The following is a 17,283-nucleotide window of genomic DNA, read 5'->3' as shown; positions in this document are numbered from 1 at the left end:
GTGACATAACCAAGGTTGATGAGGTCAGGATGTGATGTAGTTGTGATTTTAACCGGAGTTGTGGAATCTAGGGATGCTGCGTATGGAGCTAACCTTGCAGAGGGCTTTTGCAATAGCAACAGCTCCAATGGTGGAGTAGTATTCTGTGCAGTAGATGCATTAAATCACCGTCATTGGCATTGCCCTCTCCATAGGACTTTTTGTTTTGTTTTTTGTTTTCTTGAGACAAGGTCTTATTCTTGTCACCCAGGCATGGTACATGATCACAACTCACTGTAACCTCTGCCTCCCAGGCTCTGGTGATCCTCCCAGTTCAGCCTCCCGAGTAGCTGGGACTACTGGCATGCACCATGATACTCAGCTAATGCTTTGTATTTTTTGTAGAGATGCAGTTTTGCTACGTTGTCCAGGCTGGTCTCAAACTCCTGGGCTCAAGCGATCCACCCGCCCAAAGTGCTGGGATTGCAGGTGTGAGCCACCACGCCTGGTCTCCAAAAGACTTTTTAATAGACACTTTCCTATATTTTTCTCTTCACCTGCTTTTAGTTCAGCTATATTGAGATCTAAATGGTGATTAAAGCACAACGCTTTGAAAACATTATGTGCTATTTCTGCCACAATGTATTTGAATTTGTATTCTCAGTATGTATTTAAAATTATTAGACTTGATCTTAGCCAAAAGGCCAAGAAGCGATGTATTTAAAATTATTATCCTTTTATTTAACTTATTTTATTCAATTAGACTTGTTAATAACATTTTATAGTGTTTTAAATGAATATATTGGTCTATTTTTGTGAGGCATTTGGAATATCTATAAACTATGATGTTAGACAGAAAAACCAGCACTAAATAAACATTCACATTCACATTGCTTCAGTATCATGACTGAGAAATTTCATCTCAAATTAGCCCCTATGGAGTAAAAGTCTGGGGAAACAGATGGACTTTGCACCTTGCCCTAAAGGTCAGCTGGCGACAACACTGTGAGTTTGGCAGCAAATCCCTTAGTCAAAGAAGGACCTTCCCCTAAGAAAAACTTCGTCTTTATTTCACTTCTTGTGACATGAATGGGACTTGGCTTCCATTACAAACATGGCAGTCAGCGAGGCCTCCAGAGGATTCTATTAGCAATGACGATGATGACGGTCAAGATGATGCAAAGCCCTTAATACTTTTCTGGTGCTCCTTCACAGGTCTTGTGAAAAGCTCTCATCATTTAACCTTAAAACACAATCAAATAAGAAATGCATATATGCAAAGCATTTCTTTTCCAGGAAGAGCAAATACATGTAACTCAATCTGGGTTCTTACATTTTTCACATCTAAATGAACTTTAAAATGTACTTGAATATGCCTCTGAGGAATAAAATCTTACCATTTTTCAGTGTTCAACACAGACTAGTAATAATATCAGCAACACTAGTTTGGGGACCACAGAACTCAGAAACCATCACATCAGGCACATTTCATACCCCTTTCCCGATTCTGCCAGAAGAATAGTCAACAGGAAACACATTCCCCGTAAATGACTATGAGGCAGTGATGCATGCCGCAGCTTCTTCCTTCTGGGGAGAGTCTGATTTTCCGCTTTAAGAAAACTCAGAGATGTAGTTATTTCCTGTCTTCCTCTTCACTGAATCCTTGGACGGTACCCATTTTATGTTCTTAAGTGAAAATGCTTGCTTCACTGTGTGTCTGAAAGAATACGAAGTGTGTTTCTGAACAGAGCGCCGATTGGATCTTCTCTACAGTCATAGCACAGCTCAAAAGATCTTTGTTCAGGGTCCAGCTAATTTTCTTTTTCTTTTTTTTTATTCTGCCCCACAACTATTGTCGGCATGTCATATGGGCATCTCTCTCATCTCCCAGATCGATGGCATCGTCTAGGACTTCCCACATAGACAAGATAAACGAAAGTCTTCCACGGACAGGTATGTAACTGTGGAGACAGCAGCGCTGCAGAAGAGGCCTCTTGATCAGAAAGAATGTCTGTCCCACAGCCGACTCTGTGGCTCTGCAGTCACCTTTGACATGACTTGCTGAATAGGAGTTTGTTTTCCAATTTCCATGGTTCAGCCACAGGCCATGCAAAGTAAATACTAGTAAATGAGCAACAGTAGGTTCAAAGGAACGTAAGACTAGAGTCCCTCCTCCTTTTGAAGACAGTTTGGGTAACATTCACATGTGGATCAATCTGTTTGGGGTCTTTGAAGTGACTTTAATTAAGAGTTGTGGTCCAATAGTAGTGAAATGGGCGGGGCCATTAAAATAATTGGCAGTTCCAATATGGGCACTCAGACTGCTCCACAGCCAGAGAGAGCTCCAGGTGATATCCACACACGAAGCACTTTCAATCTCGGAAGAAAAAGTCAGTACTCACTATGCAGGGAGGTTTGCATGGAAAGGGGTTTTGTTTGAAGTAAAGAAAATAGCCCATAAGACTTCATATTCCTACAGATCACCTGTGAATTAAATTAATTCACAGAATATTAGACTCTTTTATAGCGCTCTTTCATAAGCACAAAACACTTTAAAAAAAACCAAAAACTTTATGTATTTTCAAAGGCACAATTTATCTATGTTTATAAATAAAACAGAAAAAAAAATAATGTCCCAAAACTTCAGGAACCACATAAAATCAAATGCAGTTCACTAAATTCTCCTTGATTAAACACTTTAAAATTAACAAATATTTAAATTTGGTAGGCTTACCAGAATGCAAACATCTTTTGAAATAAGAAGAAAAAGAATAATTTATGGAAAGACTAGGATTTCTGCCTACCTTCACCTTAGTAGAGTAATAAAAATCATTCAAGACCCCATTTCTTTGCTTTTTGTGTTTCAATTCACTACAAAATATGCATCAGTCTCGTTCATGTTTTGGGACTTAACTTATTTTTCTCCTTACTTTACACTGTCCTTCACTGCCTACTGCTGCACACTGTGGAATTAGCTTTTCATCCTCAAACATGGAAGTCAAATGAAAAGGAAATATTTGGGACCAGAAGTATGTTGGCAGAATGGAAAGATAGTCTTTAGGGTCAGACAAAAATTAATACATAAGTGACCTAGGTCAGTTGCCCCACTTTTAAGCTTGGTCTCAACATATAAAAAAATAGGAGCATGGTACCTCTTACTGAGTTGCTAAGAAGATTAAAGAGATTTTAAAAAGTGAATCATAAGCTATGCAGTTAAATGTTCAAAAATAGGAGTGTGTATCTTACTTCATTTCTATTTGCTGATTTTCTAATTTCGTCAGGTCTACTGCCAGTTTCTTTAGACTGGTGCTATTTTGTCCTGGGGCAACATTATATTTCATGTGATAGTTCCAGTTTTCATGGGATTTTTTTTTAATCATAAATACAAACGTGCACAAATGATTTTAAAATTAATTTTTCTTAGGATTGGTAATTTGTATGATTAATGACGATGGTGAGTTTTTTTCAGAACAGTAATTTAAAAGGGATGTGAAAAGAACACGACTACATAATTATTGGCTTAAAGTACAATGAGAACAAACAAAGCCCAGTCTAACAAGAAAGTTTAAACTATTACCCAGTTTGATCCAGAAGGAACAGAAAATCTCTAGCTATAAGGGAAAACTCTCTTTTTCTATGCTGTAGATATCAAAATTCATAATACTCTTCAGGCCTACTGACTGCTCCTATGGTGCCGTTTCTGGCTTAGACTCTGGTGCTTTTAATGGATGACCAAGAAGAACAAATCTGCAGTCACCAGCAAATTGTATTATCTAAACATGGAAAGATTTGTTCACATTATAAGAAAACAGATTTATTGTTTAGTAATCTCTAGGAGAATCTGAGGGCCCCAAATGATTATTACTGTAAATAACCCTAGAGCTACTGAAAAGATTCATATATTTATATGGCAAGATACTTTCCATCTAGATGCTGAAGTTTGGGTCCTTCTGAGTCTATCAAGGGGGGAGCCAGCAGAGGAGGTGGCTAAAGTCCTGAGACCTAGATCGAAGAGTTAATAGCTGTACTCTTACACTGAATTTGTAAGGGTGAGAAAACTTAGGAAACTTCAGATATTTTTCTTAGAATAATATGCCAAGTGAAGTCACGATGGCACGTGTATGTCATGAGTGCTGCTAGGATCTCTTCCCTACATTTCAGCTGCTCATTTGTCCTAATCAATCCCAACCAATGCATACCTTCAAGCATGTGAATGCAGAACGTGTCAAAGACTGATTATCTTGGGCCTTAACACTGTCCTCCCGCCAAGGTAAGTCTTTATGGAATTAAAAATGGTGTCTGTAATTGACAAAACCCTATGAGAAAACTTTTGATTCATTAAAGATGGGAATAACACTTTTATTTTTCTCCATTATATCTACATATTTCTGAATGTTAAAAAGGGTCTACTTTCTTCTACCCTGACACTTCTTTTAAAAAAAGAAAAGCAAAATATTTCAAGCTGCCATTAAAAATTCAGAAGGAAAGGGCAAGACAATAAGAAAGCATCCTTTACGCATTTTACTGTTGAGGTGAGAGATTTCAGGAAACTCTACTTTTGATTTGGCAGAGACTAGACAGGGGTAAGTTCATGAAAGCAGAATGTTTAGAGGAAAAAGCTGGTGATGCAAGGATTAGAAGAAAGAGACCCAAAGGAGTAACTGGTTCTCAGGAAGACAAGAAAGGGGAATGAGAAGAGAGATTTTTTTTGGAACATGAGGCTTGCTGTCATCTCCTAAAACCAAAAAAAAAAAAAATTTTTTTTTTTTTTTAAAGGGGGAACGTCTCTTCAGAAGAAGGAAAGAGGAGAGAGTTCCTTGCCAGGTAGGGCCACCTGACAGCGGTGACTTGTTCCAGCCATTACCTATAAAAAATGAAAAAGCTATTTTGTTTACTTGTGCTCACCTGCTTCATTAGTTCAGAGAATACTTGTATTAGTGTTTTATTTGGCAGTCACACTCACTATTTATACTAACTGATGACCATTCATACTTAATGGAACCTAATGACTGTTTGCTGCTAAAGCAACATTATAGTAAAGTAATCTCTGATTTCAATGATTCTTGATAATTTTGGCTTTGTAAGATCATGTTTGAATTGGAAACATTTGACTGTGATCTCCACCCCCTCATGTGCAGCGCTGATTGTATTTTATTTGATCTTTGGTTCCGATGTGGCTTCCCTCTAATAGTGTAACAATCATCACAATCCCTCTTTTTTGTATAATACCTCTTTATAGTTTCCAAAGTGATCTCACATGTGTTATTTTTACAATGAGAGGTAATATACTGATTGTATAGATAAGTAAACTGAGGCACAAAAATAAGTGACAAAGACAGTCAAAGCTAGGCTTTCTGACTCCAGATCTAATATTCCTCCCACCAACTAGTGTAAAATTAATTAAATACACTGAATGTGAAACATGCCTTCCATAAATCTGCAGAAAGATGTGATGGTGACCCTCATTGGTATGGAGTATGCAGAGCTGAATCACGGCATCCCAGATGCCTTTCTAAAACGTTTCATAAAAATGACTCCGTGGGCTGAGAAGGGCTACCACCCTCCAAGGCTCGAATGATGTGACACCACTGATTGACACAAACCCAGCTCAGACCTCAGGAAGAGTAAGGGGAGACAAGCCAAGTCACAATCCAAATTAGTGCAGCCGCTCCTGCAGCAAGAGGAACACAATGTGGTCTTTGACTAACCTTTCAATGCCCTGTGTAGCTTGAGCCCTGAGGGCGGTGCTGAGCTGACAGCCTGGAACATTGACCAACACACTGCAACTGACGTGTAAATCACCCTCTGACTAGAGGCCCCGAATCTGGAAGAGGAAATGTCATCTTTGGACTTTGCTCATCATGTGTTTACGTACGCACAGCCCCGTCAGCTACCTCTCTCCACCTTTGCAGACAAGTGGCATAATGCAAGGAGAGGTTACATTTTGGAGTTTATTTCTAAGACTGGTTGTTAGTTTTTATAAACATTCCTTGTATCTGATATTAAACAGTAATTTTTTTTTTCTTAAAATGCCATAGCTTCCTATATTTAGAGGGCAGGATGCAGAGCCCATATCTATTCAATATGTCAAATATTTTCAGTAAGCCAGGAATTAGAGCTTCCTTTTGCAATCAGCAAAACTCCTGATCATCTTTACTAACAGCCTCATCCCTTCCTGCCATTTTTTGTTTGTTTGTTTAATAATTTGGTAGTACTGCTGGAGCCTTGCTTCCTGGCACCGCTAGCCTTTCTGGGCATGATCTTCCTTTGCCCTCTTCCAATTACTGGCCTCTATTTGCTTTGGAGAGCCCACTTCTTAGGCACCACCATTCCAAGCCCTCTAAGCCACTGCTTACTTGTATTGTGAGCCGTTGGCCCTTGTTCCCAGCTGGCTTCTCATACTGCGTCTACTGGCTAGGCTGAAATTCCTCTCTGCGGCCTCTGCAGCTGCCACACTCAGGGACATTCTTCCTAGATCCCAAGTGTGCATTCCAGGGCCTCTCAGTTGCATCTTCGCCATGAAAGCAATTTGGTCAAGTCATTGTAGCATCCTGAGACATTTACTCTCTCCATATAACTTATGCATGGTCCATTTCTTGTTCTTTGAGGAATATCACTGATTGTCACTACTAAGTGAGAGAAGTGGAACTAAAAGCCAGCCACACCCAATAGTAACTTATGAGCAGTTCTTGAAAATATGAACAAGGATGACATCAAAATTATGTCAGAAATGAAGCATTTTGTCTCTCCTATTTTCATCCCTATTAACATGGCCAATCAAGAGTTATCAATATCTTAAATGCGTATATGAATTTCCTGAGTATTTTTAATTTAGTTCCTCTAGGGTGGGGACTGAAATTCTGCATTTCTAAGACATCTCCTGATGATGCTGACACTGTTGATGCATGGACCACACTGGATAGCAGGAACCTGCACATTACTTTACAGAGGTTGGCAGAGCAGAGAGCAAGAGGGGGCAGATATGGCAAAAGTAATATAATTCAGATTCTTTTGATAATTTATAAATACCTGGTAGAATACAAATTATACTACTGGAATTCCAATCACATTTTAAGAATTTTTATTAATTTAAAATCAATCGACTATCCAAATAAATTAAATGGGGACTAATTTTTAATTTTTGTTTTCCTTAGTTTGTAAGATATAGATAATTCACAAGTGTAATTTGTGAATGAGATACTAGGGAGTTCTCTTAAAAATAATTGTTTACTGAACAGAATTCAGAATAGAATTATGAATACAAACCATGTTGGGACCAAAGTCATCAAGACACTAAGTAAGGCTATGAGATTTTCACTGCACCCTGAGGGGCCTCATTTTAAGACCTCATGGGCCAAGTTAGTCTACCACCCCCTGCCAAAAGTGGAAGAGCTTTTCACTAACAACCGAAAATATTACCTAAAATATTGAGAACATCTAACATGAAAAACAATTTCCAAAGAAGCAAGAGTTCCCATTGCTGCTGTGAAAAGCAATGCTTTTAGTTAAATGAAATAATCATATTATATCATTTCTTTATATTATATGTAGTTTTCAGAGGCAGATGCAGAATCCTTTGAAATTAAGACTGTTGAATAGATCTTTATATTCCAGTCATTTAGCTAGGGGCCAGGGATACAGGGTGAACGATACACACGTAATTCTTGCCTTCAGTGAGATTTCAGACTGCACTGACTTTATTCCTGCTAGATGTGTCTTCCTATAACTTTGTAATCCCCATACCCAATAACTTCTTTATTTTTTGAGTACAAAGTTGAATCTTGAACCCTGATCCAAACTTTTAAAACATGTGCACAACTGAAATATTTGTAAATATTGCTACCGGTTGGAAAGATCATTCATCTTACACCTTTTATTAATAAAAATATGTTTATGTCTATGTATATGTATGAGCTAATGACTTCCGCCTTGAAACTTACTTCTAATTTTTTTTTTTTTTTTTTGAGACAGAGTCTTGCTCTGTCGCCCAGGCTGCAATGCAGTGGCACGATCTCAGCTCACTACAACTTTCGCCTTTCAGGTTCAAGCAATTCTCCTGCCTCAGCCTCCCGAGTAGCTAGGATTACAGGCGCCTGCCACCAAGCCCAGCTAATTTTTATATTTTTAGTAGAGACAGGGTTTCACCATGTTGGCCAAGCTGGTCTCGAATGCCTGACCTCCAGCGATACACCCACTTCGGCCTCCCAAAGTGCTGGGATTACATGCATGAGCCACCGTGCCCAGCCCCTACTTCTAAATTTTGTGCAACACAAGATAGTGTAATTACTTACTTCTGTAAGTAAGCAAGTAATTTCTGTTTCCTTAACGAGGCTGTGCACTCATTGACAGACCCACCACTATCCACTGAGTTGCCAAGCCAGAAACCGGGACTTCCTGGGCCTACCTAACCATGTTGATTGAATTTCGCAATTACCTTTCAGATCATCCCTGTTCAGGTCCTATAAATGTTAATTCAAGCAACTGCTACAGCCTTATTACTTGCTTCTTCCCTGGACACCACTGCCACCCTGCCCCGATCTCTGACTTCCAATGTGACATTTACAGTGCCCAGAGGAAGCTCTCTAAAACATTAATCCTTCTTGTCACTCCTGGCTTCAATGGATACTCATTACTATCAGATTAAAATCCAAAGCAGTATACAAGTTCCATAAATACATAAACATGAAAATTTTGTATTCTATATACCTCCTTTGATTTACACTGCATTTTAATATATTAAATGTTCTGAGATGACCTGTGGTTATATAGGCTTCTCCAGTTTCACTTATCAGTATATCTCAAATGTATCTAACTATGGAATTTTTTCCTCCTAGCATTAATAATTCCTATCAGCATCCCCCAAGCCAGCATCCTCTGGGACAGGCTGGAGTCCACTGGGTGATCTAAGGCCAGCCAGGTCTGATTGCAAAACTCTTGCACTGGAACCCATAGTAGCCTTTCTAAGGGATGCCTGGCTTATCCTCCTCGGAGAGGCTGCACTGAGCATCTATGTCTGATTAAACACAGCTGATTCAACTTAGGGTTTTAGACTCATAGGAGACTTTCAAGAATCATTGAGTATAATTCACTGATTTTATATTTGAAGGAAATAAGGGTCAGCGAGGGAGATACTCAAGATCACACAGATAGTAAACTAGACAAGAAACTGCACAAAAATAACTTAGTACACAAAATACTCACAGTGGTGTCTTAGGAGAACAGGTGAGAAGAATGTAATTAAAAAAATAAACTGGGAAAGTAAACCCAAACCAAGCAATGACTGTCTGGAGCACTGCTTTCTAATTAAATATAATGTGAGCTACAAATGCAAGCCGCATGATGTCATTATACATTTCTAGTAGCCAAAAATAATAAAAAGAAACATAAAATTAATGTAAATAATGTATTTAACTTAACATATTCAAATTATTATTTTAATATGTAATCAATATTAAAAGCTATTACTATGATATTTTATGTCCCTTTTTGGACTAAGAAATCAAAATCTGGTGTGTATTTTACACTTACATATTAATTAGAACTAGCTATATTTGTAGTGCTCAGTAGCTAGTAAGTGGCTATCAGACATCAGAGGTAGAATACGTCCATCATTTCAGAATGTTCTACTGGGCAACATTGATTTAGAACAATGATTTTTTCACCCTAGGAAACATTTTGCAATGTCTGGAGAGATTTTTGGTTGTCACAATTGAGGAGGAGGCTGCTACTGGCATCTAGTGGGTAGAAGCCAGGGATGTGGCTAGACATCCTGAGAAGCTGTGACGCAGAGGATGGCCCCCACCAGAACAAAAAATTGGCCCCAAATGTCAATAGCGCTGAGGTTAAGAAATCCTCCTTGCAGAATTGAATGAGCTAATGAGAAATTATATTCTATTTTTTTGTGAAAGCTCTCTTTCTCTCACTCACTCAACAAATATTAGTGAGGTTTCAAATACTGCCAGGTACTATGTTAGCGCTTTAGACGTAAAGACACGTCAAACAACACCAGATATGGTCACTGAATTCAATAGGTGTTGTACTATATAAAGAGCAGAAACAGGGCAAAGGAAAGAGTCATCAACTTTGCTTTTGTTTTTATCCACCACAGAGTTAACATAAAGTCTCGTATATAGACAAGTAAAAAGGAAAATAAAGGAAGGAAAACAAAGAAACGAAATCAAGGCAAAACCAGAGGAATTAGAAGGAAAAAGCTGTTTGAAAGAAAATAAAGGCAATACACTAATTTGATGGACTAGGCAGGAAACTGAAAGGTAAGGCAGAGCGAGATGGTGAGTAACGTGTGGAGAAAATATAATAACAGCCAGTGGCATTCTCCACGCTGTCCATATTCAAATATTCGAATATTGCCCACTATTTCCCCCCCTCCTTTCCCGGTGGACGTTCCTAGAGGACTCTCTCTGTGGCTATCTCCAACAATGAGTGTTCTTTTTCTTTTTTCCTTTGAGAATAAAAAGAGCTGATTTTCTGGAAGGATGTCAAGTTGCTGTAGACTGGGATTGGAAGGCAGGCCGACTGGCGATACAGCGGGGTCAGGGTCTGGACAGCAATCTGTCATGAAGCAAAGCCTGTCATAGACAGCCCTGGAGATGCAGACAAAGACGCTGGACTATTATTTTCCAGAGGGAGCCTTTAAAGCACCTTGGGGCCGAAGCTCTGCACGGGCCCTGGGCTTCCACGCTGGACCACCTGCCAGGAACTGTGCGTCAGGCTGACCTCTCCCACCCAATGTGAATAACTTCCGAGAGGTAGTCCCCACATAAGGGCAGGGGCTGCAAGCTGGCAAAGAAAGAGAAGAGATTTATAGCTCTAGAATATCTCTCTCTTTTGAAAATGAAATGGCCCGTTAGCAGGGGAGAGGGGCTTGGCTGAAAGAGCCTATCCCCAGGCATGACCAGTTCAGCCTTCATTACCCAGTGCAAAAGCTTGGGTGGGTCCAGGCCAGTCTGTGGAGGAAAGAAAGGATTGGTGTGTTTAGTAACAGACAAGAAGAGGCTCCCTCAAGACTTCTTTGATCCATTTTTTAAAAGACTTATCCTGTATGATTTTTTTCCCAGAAGATGGTGTTTGCCTGGGGGCCATAACCACCACAGGCCAGGCATCATACCAGCATGAAACACTCATGTTATGTTCTACTCCAAAGTATATTGAAATCTGGAAAAGAACTCTGTCTACCATTAAAAATATCCTCCCAATAAAGAGAAGACAAGTTTTTGGGTCTTTTGTGGTCATTTTGATTCTTCCAATCTCAAAGAAATTGCTTAGAATCTTGAAAACCCTGATTATTATTTTAACTACTAAAAAAGACCAGCTATTTAAAAAAATAGGATGATGCTGGCCTCTTTGATGTGGTTCTGGCATGAATATGGTTTACTTCCTGCCAAGTCATCTCTGCTTTGTGATGACTAGCAGGAAAGTAAGGGAGCTTCACCATCTAGAAAATATCACATTCTTGGGAGACGGTGCCTTCTCTGAAGTTTTGAGGGACAAAGAGGAGCTCTAGGCAGAAAGATGGAGGTTACATTCTAGAGTTCTACCACGATGTCTGGGTTTGCGGCTGGACCAGGAAAATCCATACGTAGTGAAAACACAACAAGGGAGATTTGCACAGCTTTTAACTTAGGTCAAAAAACCTTGTAATTTATTAAGTAAGAGGGCACTAACACGTGCCATGTCATGCGGGATTTTCTTGAAAAATGAAAAAAAAAATAACAAAGTTAAACTTTCAGTCAACCTGAAAATATTAGCTTTTTATGGGGGCAGCGCGGAACGAATGGAACAGCAGCACCTTTTTTTTGGATTGCCCATTTTCCGAATCTTCTCAGAGAAAGACTGATAGGGGAATCAGGCAGACAGGAAATAGGGATAGGAAAACAAGTATTGGAAATGTACTTATGAAAGATATGGCACAAGAAGAAAAGATAGGCCTCTGTTACTAGCGATCAAAGTATATGGTGGGACAGACATAGTGACTGATAAATGTTTTTCTGAGATTGAAATTTGCAACGTTTTAATTGAAGGAGAAAAATGCAAATGAATGAGAAGCATATGGTATGATGTATGCAAAGAAGAGTAAGGCAATATTTTATCATTGTTAACTCTGCAGTGGCAAATACTTTTCAGGAAGTATAAATCATATGGCTTTGGGAAAAAAGAGGTTTTACTTATAGGATATTTCCCTCTTTAAACCATAAAACAACATTTTGAAGAAAAAAGAAAAGAAATCTTTGCCCATAAACATAAGGTCAAAGATCAGGATCCAGTTGACCAGATTCTTTTTGTTAACCAAAATTTTATCCAGAAAGGTACATAAGACATTGTGAAAGATTATTTATTTTAGCATTATAAAATTACTTTATTATTTAGAATACTTGTCATATACAGCATATAATTTCTCAAAGGTGTTCCCCAAAAAATCCTAATCCTATGTAATGTTACCTGGTGAAAAAATGTATGCAAATCAAATTGTTACGTTCTGTATTCTATTTTTGAAGTGTCACTATACATTAAATACCTGATAAAGATGTAAATTCCTTAATAAAGATCTTGATCAATGTGACAATAAAGAACTGCATTGATCAACTATATCTGTATTTTATTCAGCATTTCCTGGAAATATTCGATTATGTGAATCTTTTATTTTTTCATCCATTGTGAGAGATTTAAGAATGAGTTTGGTACCTGGTTCTAATCTCACATTGCTTAGTACATGCTTTTGATTGAAATGTTTTTCTTTCTTTTATTAAATAAAAATGGCATCATCAAAATTTTAAATGTTTCTTATCTGGTATTACAGTGTTCTGACTTCTTCCTTGTCACTGATGAGGATTTTGTCGGAATGAGAAAGTCGTTTGTATTCTGTGTATCTCCTTTCTGACCATCAGCCAACAATCATCATGTTTTTTGAAAAAATACTTTGTAAATGATGATGATAATAAAAACAAGACCAAAGAAGATAGTAGGATATTTAATGTCTTGTTTCCTGAGGTCAGTGGATGCTGGTTTAAATCTGAAACAAACCCTGAATGTCTCTCATTCATTCTTTCAATCACAATTTCAAATGTTCTATCTGGTCTCAGAACAGAAAAACAGGTCTCAAAAAATATCAGTTCTACTGATGTCCTGGGTTTTATATTGAGACATAAGGGGTGGGGAAATGGCGGACCCATTAATAATCCTACGTTTTTACCCACACAAGTGTACAGGGATTGTTTACTGTACTTAGCCTCGAACCCCCTCTTCTCTCCCATGGTCTAGGCAGCAATGCAGAGGGAGCGGTGACCCTAGAGTCACACAAAGAGCCTTGGACAATAAAGAAGGTCACCTCTTTCTATACAGACCTGCCTTTGTGCTCCATGTGGGGCTTGATCCTTGTGGCCCAGAGCTCAGTAGATGCCAGGGAGATAGATGTGATGTGCTCGCGTCATCCCAGACAGCAGCTGAGCGACTTTCACACAGGCAGGCAGGTACAGCCAGCCTAGTAACAGATGAGAACCCCTGGGTAGCCCTTGACTATGGAGGATGAAAAATCAAAAGAAACCATATTGGACACAGATACAAAGGGAGTCCCCTGCTCCTTTCTCTCCTCCCTTGTTCACTTTCCGTCCTTCCTTAGGAAACAGCAATGAATGAGGAAAGCTGGCTTCCCCCTGGAAGCGTGGGTCCTTGGAGTGCAGGGACTCCAGATGCTATTCCGTGCAAATGGTTCCACCCTTTCCTGCCTGGGGGACAACGAACTATTCTTTACCCCATCTGTAAGTCCATCTTCTGTCTTTTCTGGATGGGAAAGGCAAATGAAGGGATACATACCGTTCTAGAAAACAGTTTCCTCTGCCTCACTCTGGGTGAGCGGAAGTGCCATGGGGTTGCTGTCCCTGCTCACACTGGGGTATCACTGTCCTGGGTTTGGGGAGCAAGGCTCAGAGTGAGTGCATAAAGTACCAATGAAAAGTTTTCAGAACACTAGATGTTTTCCACAAATGTGAAAGTAGGTGGTGAAGGCATTTGAAAAGACTTAGGCACCAAAATTATGTAACTACTTTTAATGTAACAAAATTGTATATTTTATGGTTAAGGATGGCCCACCTTCCCTTTTCCTATTTGCCTTTAAAATACTGCAATATGGTTTATAATGATTGTTTTATATTACCTTTTTGTGAGGTAAAATCAATTTTGTATAGCCTAGTCATATGACAAAAAAATGATAATAATAACAAAAGAATGATAGCCTATTACCAGGATTCTAAGAGATGTAGTAATTGTGGGAGCTCTTTTGGTGAGGTCAGACTGTGGCTAAACTCTGTGTCAATGAGTTGCCATGTTGAGCATCTCAGAGCTCCTCATCCCACATTGACATAAAAGAAAATTAGAACTAAAGCTCATATAATATTAGTAGATTTGATATATGCCAGAATGTGTAAGAAACATTTTTATAGTATTCTATGGCACTGATACGTATTTGCTTCCTTATTACATACAAGTCTAATTAATATTCTGATGAAATAGGACACATCGGTATTATATTTTAAAATGTAGGATGATCATACAAGTTTCTGGTACTTTTGGTGTATTATTAGTCTGCCATTTTATGCAGATGTTTCTTAAGAGGAGTCAATAATTCTCTGTTAGAAATAAATTAATTCTTTAAAGGGAATCAATGCTTTCTTGTTGTAAAATGAAAACACTAATAACACTTTCGCTATGGATTGGCCTATATGCCCATCCATATGTATATATGATTCTGAAGATAACACAGCAGTATAGTGGTTTTGTGGGCTTTTTTTTTCCTTCTTAGAGAACAAACAGCTTTAGTTAAGAAAAGAGCACTTAAGATAGTGATAAATAAATCTAAATTCAGCTCCTAAATGAAAGTAAGTAATAATGGATGAATTTAGAAATACAAAGCATGGAATACATGTACTCCCTCCCACATGCATGACAGGCATCAATAATCAATCCTGACATTTTGTAGCTGGCTACAGCTCAGAATTCATCTCAACAATACTCCAAGGAATCACCACTATGTAATCACGCTGGCATAGAGGATGATGCTCTATTTGCCACCCTTGGACTAGTTTCTTAATCTACTGTGCCTTCGTTTCTTTTTTAGAGAAATGATCACAAAGCTTAGAATCCTATATGGAGACAGGATTGTGAATTTCTGGAATAGATTATCTAGGGATGATATATATATATTTTTTTTGGAAAGTAAAAATAAAACAACTTCAACAGAGAAGAGTTTCAGTTAAGTCCATCTAAAAATAAGTTCAATTATGCATAATACCTGAGAACCTATTCATTTTTAGAACTCTATTATGACTACCTCACCCCCTCAAGAAACTATTACTCCTAATGTCATTGGTAATTAAAATGTATAATAGGTCAGAGATTTAATACAAGTGGAGTTTCATAGGCAAAGAATACTTCCCTAATACATTTATTTCATGAAGACAAGGTAAAGATATTATTAAGTCTCTTATTCAATGTCTTTCCTACATAGTATATTCCTCTGTAAGTCAAAATATAACTACTGGGATATCTAACACTTGCAATACTTTTCCTTTCTCCCTTCAGGTTGGCTCTTGTCTTATTTCAGGTCTTTGCTGAAGTATCAGCTCCTCAAAGATGCTTCTGTATTGCCTGATTTAGAGTATATTGTCAACAGTCCTATGTTTTATCTCATAGCATCCTGCTCTTCCTCTTCACAATATTTACCACAAAACCTTTCTCTCTCTCTCTCTCTCTCTTTCTATCATCTACTTACGTTTCTTTTTATCCATCTCATCTATCTCAGCTCTCTAAACTTATTTAGTAAGCTGTTTTTCCAAAAGGGTAGAGGCTATATTTTTATTCACCATCCAAGGCCCTGACATATTCTAGAAGCCTTGGTTGTATTCTAGACTCACCTATGAAACTTTTTAGAAATCTCAATGCACAGACCAAACCCCAAAAGAATTATTAATATATCAGAGAGGATGTGTATTAGTCTACTCATGCTGCCAAAACAAAATACCACAGACTGGGTTGCATAAACACCAAAATGTATCTTCTCATAGTTCTGGAGGCTGGAGATCCAGGATCAATGGACCATCAGGGCTGGCTTCTGGTCTACCTCCTTGGCTTGTGGACAGCCATTGCTTCACTGTGTCCTCACACAGCCTCTTGTCTGTGCACTCACAGGCAGCAATAGAGAACAAGCTCTGGTGGCTCTCTTTTTTTAAGGACACAAGTCTTATTGGATCAAGGCCCCACCCTTAAGACTTCATTTAAATGTATTATCTCCTTAAGACCCTATCTCCAATTACAGGCACACTGAGGATTTGGGCTTCAACATAGGAATCTGAGGGGAGGGACATGATTCCATCTATAACAAAATGAAGCCCAAGCATCTCTATGTTTTAAAGCTCTGCTCCAATGGCCAACCATCTTAGCCCATTTTGTGTTGCTAAAACAGAAGACCTAAGGCTGGGCAATTTAGAAAAAAAAAAAATGGTTTATTTGACTCACAATTCTAGTGGCTAAAAAATCCAAGATTGTGCAGCTGCATCTGGTGAGGGCCTTATGCTGCTTCCACTCACAGCAGAGGGCAGAGGGCAGGGGAGCAGGTGTGTGCAAAGACAGAGGAAGCAAGAGAGGGAAACTGAGGAAGCCAGACTCTTTCAAACAACCTGCTCTTTGAGAACTAATTCATCCCTGGAGCCAGAGAGCCAAAACTCACTCACTCCAGCAGGAGGACATTAACATATTCATGAAGGATCCTCCACCGTGACCCAGATACCTCCCACTAGGCTCCATCTCCCAACCTGCCACACTGGAAATCCAATTTCGGCGAAGTTTTGGCGGGACAAACCACATCCAAACTGTAGCACCAGCTAGAACTGAAAAACCACTATCATGTAGGAAGAAACATCAATATAAATTCTCACAGCAAGACTTCACTTTTTTAATGTAACCTTTTTAGTAGCAGCACTGTAAGTTATGACATTCACAAAAAATATGACGTAATCTAGTACCATCCAAAAGGGGTGGGGAGGATGGAGATGGACACACTGACTGTGCAAAACGACGCTACTGCTGTGGTGCCACATTCACAGGCCTATGAACGGACTGAATTCAGAAACAAAACACAAAACACTCTCCTTTTCAATAAGCCTAGCTGTTTGCCGTGATGAGTACAAAAGCTGGGAAAAGGTTTTATGCTCATTCACAATTGGGGCTAAGCTGGTGGGATCATATCTCTCCAAAGTGTGGCTAGAGGCGATTAAAAACGAGGAAGATTTAAAGCTT

At 38.8% G+C, this 17,283-nt stretch overlaps 1 long non-coding RNA gene and 1 pseudogene across 1 annotated transcript; one reads left to right on the top strand and one right to left on the bottom strand.

The window, feature by feature from the left end:
* Positions 1–525: 525 nt before the first annotated feature.
* On the bottom strand, positions 526–695 carry LOC116549859 (annotated as a pseudogene).
* A 938-nt stretch (positions 696–1,633) lies between these two features.
* LOC116549015 lies at positions 1,634–11,331 on the top strand. Its single transcript, XR_004267671.1, has 3 exons — positions 1,634–1,711; positions 1,871–1,932; positions 10,088–11,331. It is a non-coding gene; the product is annotated as an uncharacterized LOC116549015 (long non-coding RNA).
* Positions 11,332–17,283: the final 5,952 nt, after the last annotated feature.

This window comes from Sapajus apella, unplaced genomic scaffold (genome assembly GCF_009761245.1).
Source record: "Sapajus apella isolate SASKATOON/1434 unplaced genomic scaffold, GSC_monkey_1.0 scaffold6, whole genome shotgun sequence".
Lineage (NCBI taxonomy): Eukaryota > Metazoa > Chordata > Mammalia > Primates > Cebidae > Sapajus > Sapajus apella.
The sequence above is the reverse complement of the archived record's forward strand: the minus strand, read 5'-3'. Positions and strand labels throughout refer to the sequence as shown.